The sequence below is a fragment of the Notamacropus eugenii genome, chromosome 2, assembly GCF_028372415.1.
Source record: "Notamacropus eugenii isolate mMacEug1 chromosome 2, mMacEug1.pri_v2, whole genome shotgun sequence".
NCBI lineage: Eukaryota > Metazoa > Chordata > Mammalia > Diprotodontia > Macropodidae > Notamacropus > Notamacropus eugenii.
Window position 1 is genome coordinate 190,357,940 of NC_092873.1, and position 8,425 is coordinate 190,366,364.

Consider the following 8,425-nt stretch of genomic DNA (forward strand, 5'->3'; position numbering starts at 1 on the left):
GAGTAGGGGGGAGGGCTGATATAATCAGATCTTTACTTAAGGAAAATCACTTTGACAGCTAGATGGAGAATGGATTCAAGAGAATTGAGACTAGTAGACAATTAGGAGACTACTAAAATTATTTAGGTGAATGTTAATGAGGGCCTAAACTAAGGTGGTGGCTTTGGGAGTAGAAATAAAGGGTCAGACGTGAGACGTTGTGGAAGTAAAAATGGCAAAATTTTACAACTGGTGGACTTGTGGGGTGAGGGAGAGTGAGAATAACCAAACTTACAAACCTATAAAAACAGGAGAACTGGTGATACTTTCAACTCAAAGAGGAAAGTTGGAGAGAGGAAGGGTTTGAGGGGAGGGGAAAGAGAATGGGATCCAGTATATCTAGTTTGAATGCTTAATAGTTGATGATGAAGAACTGAAGTTCAGGGGAGAAAATGGGATGGATGTATAGAACTGTAAGTCATTTGAAAAGACATGATAAATAAACTTCATGGGAGATGATGAGATCACCAAAAGAGACTATAGAAAGAAAAAGCACAGCACAGAGCATTTCAGAATGCCCACAGTTAGGGGACATGATATAGGTCAGTGCTTCTTAAATTGCTTCTTAAACATGACCCTACATGAGATTGCAAAAATTAGGCAACAGTAAAAGGTTTCTGAATGCACAGTGACCAAAACTTAATTAAAAATCAAATGGTAATGAATTCAAGGAGTTTCTGGCAGCACTTGTCCATGATGCATGAGGCAATTTCACTGCAACATTGGTTCTGAACATAAAGCATGCACACTTTGCACTGTGCATGCCCTCAGGTCACATAATGCCAATGAATGATGCTGACAGGAGAAAAGGGGTCATGAGTGGAAAAAGTTTAAGAAGCTTTGATATAGATGATGAGATAGCAAAGGAAACTGAGAAGGCAAGGTCAGACAGAGAGTAGGAGAGCCAGGGAGAGCAGTGTCACAAAAACCTAGAATGGAGAGAGTTTCCAGGAGGAGAGCATGGTCAACAGTGTCATATTCTAAATAGAGTGCATTTACTAAGGTCTTCCTATGTGCCAATCATTTAACTTCTCAATTTAATTTAATTCAACAAATATGTATTAGATATCTACTGTGTATCAGGTAATGTGCTAAATATAAGGGATACAATGGGAAAAAAAAAAAAAACATCAGCCCTCTAAAGGAGTTTACAGGAGCCAAGATGGTGGAGTAATAGCTTGGACTTGCTAGAGCCCTCCTGTCAAGCCCAGCCAAATAGCTGTAAAAAATGGCTCTAAACAAATTCTGGAGCTGTATAAATCATAGAATGACAGAGTGAAGCAAATCTCCAGCCCAAGACATCCTGGAAGGTCCCTGGGAAGTGTCTGTCACACCACACTGGGAGCAGAGTGCAGTGCAGTGTGGGCCATGAGTGCAGAGAGGGGACCTGAGTAGGCCCTGGAGGGACTGAATCTCTTGTACCTGTGGTGGTTTCCAGACTTCATGCCCCCAAAACACTGAGGATAAATTGGAAGATCCGTGGGAAAAGCCTGTGGGAGCAATGCAGGAGAGTGGAGTGGTCCACCCCCAGCCCCAGGGCAGCAGAAGGAGGAGGGAGCAGAGGAATCCCAGGCAGCCACAGCAGGAGTAGAGGCAGAGACAGCAACTGTTTCTGGAGCTCTAGGCCCACAGATTGTGGGGGGATTGAGCTGCTGACAGTACACTCCCCACCCCACCCCCAAAGGGAAGCAGAGAACTACCTTGACAAAGAGCTCAAAAGTAAAGTAAATGGCTGGGGAAATGAGCAAAATCCAAAAAAAGAATCAGACTATAGAATCTTACTTTGGTGATAAGGAAGACCAAAGCATGCAAACAGAAGAAAACAAATTCAAAGCTCCTCCATCCAAAACCTCCAAGAAAAATATGAATTGATCTCAGGCCATGGAAGAGCTCAAAAAGGATTTTGAAAATCAAGTAAGAGAAGTAGAGCAAAACCTGGGAAGAGAAATGAGAGAGATGCAAGAAAATCATGAAAAATGAGTCAACTGCTTGCTAAAGGAGACACAAAAAATGCTGAAGAAAATAACACTTTAAAAAATAGACTAACCCAAATGGCAAAGAAGATCCAAAAAGCCAATGAGGAGAAGAACGCCCTAAAAAGCAGAATTGGATAGATGGAAAAGGAGATCCAAAAGTTCACCGAGGAAAATTATTCCTTAAAGATTAGAATGGAGCAGATAAAAGCTAATGACTTCATGAAAAATCAAGAAATTATAAAACAAAACCAAAGGAATGAAAAAATAGCAGACAATGTGAAATACTTCATTGGAAAAACAACTGACCTGGAAAATAGATACAGGAGAGACAATTTAAAAATTATGGGACTACCTGAAAGCCGTGATCAAAAAAAAGCCTAGACATCATCTTTCATGAAATTATCAAGGAAAACTGCCCTGAGATTCTAGGACCAGAGGGCAAAATAAATATTGAATGAATCTACCAATCACCTCCTGAAAGAGATCCCAAAAGGCAAACTCCTAGGAATATTATAGCCAAATTCCAGAGCTACCAGGTCAAGGAGAAAATATTGCAAACAGTCAGAAATAAACAATTCAAGTATTGTGGAAATACAATCAGGATAACGCAAGATCTAGCAGCTTCTACATTAAGGGACTGAAGGGCTTAGAATATGATATTCCAGAAGTCAAAGAAGCTAGGACTAAAATTAAGAATCACCTACCCAGCAAAACTGAGTATAATACTTCATGGAAAAATGGTCAATCAATGAAACAGAGGACTTTCAAACATTCTTGATGAAAAGACCAGAACTGAATAGAAAATTTGACTTTCGAACACAAGAATCAAGAGAAGCATGAAAAGGTAAACAGCAAAAATAAATCATAAAGGACTTACTAAAGTTGAACTGTTTACATTCCTACAATAAAAGATAATACTTATAACTCTTGAGACTTTTCTCAGTATTTGGGTAGTTGGAGAGATTATATACATGTAGACAGAAGGCAGAGGGTGAGTTGAATAGGAAGGGATGATAACGAAAAAAATAAAATTAAAGGATGAGAGAGGAATATATTGGGAGGAGAAAGAGAGAAATGGAATGGAGCAAATTATCTCTCATGAAAGAGACAAGAAAAAACTTTTTCAATGGAGGGAAAAAAGGGAGAGGTAAGAGGGAAAAAGTGAAGCTTAGTCTCATCACATTTGGCTTAAAGAGGGAATGACATGAGCACTCAATTTGATATGAAAATCTATCTTACACTACAGGAAAGTAGCCGTGAAGGGGATAAGTGGGGTGTGGGGGGATGATGGAAGGGAGGGCAAATGGGAGGAGGGGATAATTAGAAGTAAACACTTTTGGGGAGGGACAAGGTCAAAAGAGAGAACAGAATAAATGGGAGACAGAATAGGATGGAGGGAAATATAGTTAGTCTTTCACATGACTTTTGTGGAAGTCTTTTGCATAACTACACATGTATAACCTATATTGAATTGCTTGCCTTCTCAGTGGGGATGGGTGGGGAGGGAGGAAGGGAGAGAAGTTGGAACTCAAAGTTTTAAAAACAAATGTTAAAAATTGTTTGTACATGCAACTAGGAAATAAGAAATACAAGTAATGGGGTATAGAATTCTACCTTGCCCAGTGAGAAAATAGAGGAGATGGGCATAAGGGAAGGGAGGTGTGTGATAGAAGGGAGGGCAGATTGGGGGAAGGGGTAATCAGAATGCACAGTGTCTTAGAGTGGGCAGGGGGGAGAGATGGGGAGAAAATATGGAACTCAAAATCTTGTGGAAATGAATGTTGAAAACTAAAAATAAATAATTTTTTTAACAAAATAAAGGAATTTACATTCTATGGGGGAGCTAAAATACAAATAGCTAAATACAAATGGTTCTGTGATCTCATCATTTTGGGTGCTCCCTCCAGTGTCTGGGATCCATCTGGCCATGTCTGTACGTCTCCTACAATTCTTTACTTTGTCCTTTTATAGGGAGTTTACCTAAAAGGCAGAAGAGGGAAAGAGAAAGGGAGAGGAGAGAGGAGAAGAAGAAGGGAAGGGGAAGAGGAGAGGAAGAAGAGAAGAGAAAAGAAAAGAAGAATATAACCTACAATCTCTACAAATAATCTGCCATCTTTAAAATGGAGAAATTCTCCAAAATACAATGCCTGTTTCCACTCAGTATCCACCGGAATTTAATTAGCTCCAAGTATTTTTGTTACAGTATTGCAAACCTTATTTTAAGCATAAAGAGATAATAGTTTCAATTATCTTTCAGACTTAAACCACACAAGATAAATTACCTGTATCAGAATAATTCACACACCACTATTAGAATTAAGTCTTTATTACTGATTGTGGCCAAACCTTGCCATGCAGATCATTAGACCTGATGCTCAGCTCAGAAAAGTTAATGATGAGCTGTGGCTTTTATTTTCTGCCTTAGACTAATACAGCTTTCTCCAGAACAAGCTTTCAATAGCTGAACAAAAGATAGATCTTGAAGTTCAAAAGCTTTGGGTATGAGAAATATATGGCAGCTCTCCAGTACTTCTAAACATGGAAGGAAGGCAATGACATTGTTCCTGGCAGGGAGGTAAGATAAAGATTACTTGCCCACTCCTTTCAGTGAGTGATGTTCCAAGGGAATGTTTTGCATGGACCATAGTGGGCATGATGGGAGTAGAAAAGGATTGAAGTGGAATGTTTGCCACTGAAGTCAAAGATCATGAAGTAGCAACTCAAGAAACATCCCATAGAGATTAAAGTCTACCACAGGATTCTCTGGCTGGGACTGACTCATCATGGTTCCCTGGACCATGAACAGGAGCTAATAGACCTCTTACCCTGGAAGTTTGTGAATACCAGAAACTAAAGAATATCAGAGAGCAACAGAAAACCAGCAGAAGGCAGTGAGAAACAGATGGTAACCCAGGAATGCAGCCTGGCAGCCCCCAGCAGGTGATTTCAATAAGCCTGGAGGAGAGGAAGGGAGTTCAAACAAAGGGAGAAAGAAGTTCTAGCTGCAACTCAGCCCCAGGACTCTAAGTGGTCCTGGCTATGTGTGTTCCCTCTTCCATCAGCAGTATAGAAATTTGTGAGAGAATGTACCCTTGTGTGAATGAGGGGGAATATACCTTGTCAGTTACTTTTTATGAAATTAATTAAATGTCTTGCTTTGAATTGAACTTTCTGGTTAATTTAGTAAAAGAAACATCAATGGGAGCTTATGAGCTATGGTTTTGAATAAAAGCTGACCTAAAATGGGCCAGAATCCCTTCATATACGGAATCCCCTGCTGCAAGAGCATAGTCAAGTTACATTGAGAGTACTCTAAAAAGTATGGAAAAACTAGGTGATGCGGTGGATAAAGTGTCAGGCCTGGAGTCAGGAAGACCTAAGTTCAAATACTGCCCTATACACATACTGGTTATGTGACCCTGGGCAAGTCACTTAACCCTGCTTGCCTCAGTTCCTCAACTGCAAAATGATCTGGAGAAGGAAGTGGCAAACCATTTCATTGTCTTTGCCAAGGAAACCCCAGATGGGGTCACAAGGAGTCAGACATGACTGAAATGACGAATAACAGTACAAGAACTCATGCCAACAAATGATACCCTTTTTACTGCTCAGTGACATTTCTTCCTTTTCTCCTTTCTCACCCCAAATTGCTCAGAGTTTCTTGCCTCTCAACAGCCTATCTTCATCCTCTTTCCCCCTTCAAAGCTGATTTTCATGAAGAAAAGGGCCCATCCTGCTTCCCTTTCTCCAAAGGTTCTTCAGTTTTTCAATGATCCTACTAAAATGTAGTATCTAGAGTGGAACACAATACTCACTTGTGGTCTGATAAATATTAATGCGACTAGTCCACCTTCACAATCTGGACATTAGAGTTGGCTTTCACACCCTTCTGAACTCAGATCCCCACGCTTCCAACCACCTGTCAGACATTTCAACCTCGATGTCCTAGCCTCTCAAACAAACACACCCTGACTAACTCATTAAGGAATACAAAGAAATCTGGATAGAACTTTATGGATCAATCAATCAAAAAAGATTTATTAAGCACTGATTATATACCTAGTACTGTATCAGGCACTGGAAATATCTGCATGAAGTGATACAAAGAGAAAATAACCAGAACAATTAAAAAAAAGAAAAGAGGGGAGAAGGAATGACTATCTAAGAAAACTGATGAAAGCTTAATCAGGATTCTTTCTAGGTTTAAATTAATTGATTAAAATGTAAATAGTCACTAAGTAAGTTTAGTTGGCTATATCATTTGATGTTGCATTTTTTATTTTAAATATAGACATTTAATTTTTAATTCAATTCACCATCTTTCCTGCAAAAAAGTTTTTCTTTCTTACTTTTCTATTACTGTTAATGGCACAATCACCCCAGGCTCAAGTCCATAACCATTTTTTCACACTTCATTGTCTCCTCCAGCTACCCTGCCCCCATAACCAGATACCAATCTTCTCAATTCTATCTTCCAAAAATACCTCAGATATGCCCTCCCCTTTCCAATGCTGCTATTAACCACTCTAGCTCAGATTCGTATTATCTGCTTCTTTAGTACTGCAGCAACTTGGTCTCAAAGTCTTAATGTTTCCTTTATCAAATCTGCGCTGTATACCACTGCCCAGTTTGGCTTTCTAACACAGAAACAATGATCACGGTACTCCGTTGCTCAAAAACTCCCTGTAACTTACAAGTTAGATCCTAATTTCTCAGCCAGATAGGCAAAGCTAACCACAAACGGGCCCAAACCAACGTCTTTCCAAGTTCATTTCACATTACTCCAACTCTAACCCTTTTTGGTTTCGGGTCTCTTTACCTTTTTGAAAATTACTGAGGCTCCGTAGAACTTTTGATGATGTGAGTTATAGCCATCAATATTTGCTATATTAGGAATTAAAACTGAGAAGTTTTAAAATATTCATTCATTATAACATAACAACAAACCTATTACATGTTAACATAAACAACATATTTTATGAAAAATAACTATATTTTCCAAACAAAAAAATTTTTGTAAATTTCTTTAATATCTAGCTTAATAGAAGACAGATGGATTATCATGTCTGATAATGTGTCCAATCCGTAAACAACGTTATTTTGATTGAAGCATATGAAGAAAAGCTGGTGTCACACAGATATGGAGTTAGAAAAAACATCATCTTAGTATTTTTATGAACATAGTTTGGACCATTCAGGAACCCCCATGCATCCTCAGACCACAGTTTGAGAACTGCTGTTCTACTCCATGCCTAATTATTCTAAGTTCTAATCAAATTGGACAGTACTCCAAACATCCTTCACTTAACTATCTCCATACCTTTGTCTATGCCAATATCTATTTTTGGCTAACATTTAATACAGAAGTATTATTATACACATGTTAAAAGCATATATTTAAAAGCCACTGTGTTGAAGCCAAAGTTTAACTGTTATAGAATCATAGAGTGTCAGAATGGAAAAGAACCCTGGAAGTCATCTAGCCCAGCTTCCTCTAGATTCACAAATGAGCAAACAGACTTGGAGAGGTAACATGACTAGGTCATACAACTAGTAATTATCAGAGGTAAGATTTGTACTCAAATTTTCTGAGTTGAAATCCAAAGTGCTTTCTACTTTCCTTTTTAAGAAATCTATCTCCCCTCTCACCACTTCTACTATTCTGTCAATAGATATTTGCAGAGAAATTAAATGAAAAATTAAACACATATACAGAGTTTAGAGTTGATAACCCTTCCTATATGTAACAGGCTTAGATCAACATTTCGCATGTGCCCTCAATGAAGTTAGGTGGTCTATGCAGTGCATTACCCTAGTTGACAGCCACATCAGCCCTCACTCTTTTCTATCTGCTACTGACGTGTTTCCTTATTAGTTCATATTCTAAGAATAAATAAGGTGATAACATAATCAAGAGAAAAACTCTCTCTCTCTTTCTCTCTCTCTCTCTCTCTCTCTCACACACACACACACACACACACACACACACACACACAATTCCCTGGCCTCTTAAGCTAAAATATCATAGTTTTGCTAATATAGCTTATTTCACTAATAAAAAATAAAACAAAACCATAAATATTCACTACGATGAGCAAGGTTCAGAGCAGAGTCACCACTGAGCTCTTCAAAAGCAAGAGAAAGAGCTGTGGAATAGAATATTGTTACCAACGTTAATACTGACTCTGCAACTGAAGAAGCACTTCTCTCGGAATAGTAATTCAAAGTCCCCCAAGAATTCTCTGCAGATTATCTTCTCCAATAATATATTTTCTCCCCAGAATAAGAATTAAGCTCAATTCTCCCACAGTGAGTAAAAAGAATTATAAAGATATTCATGTCCTTTAACCTTTTAATTCTACTTTAGGAAATAACCCTGAAGGAAATAAATGAAAAGAAATAATTAAATT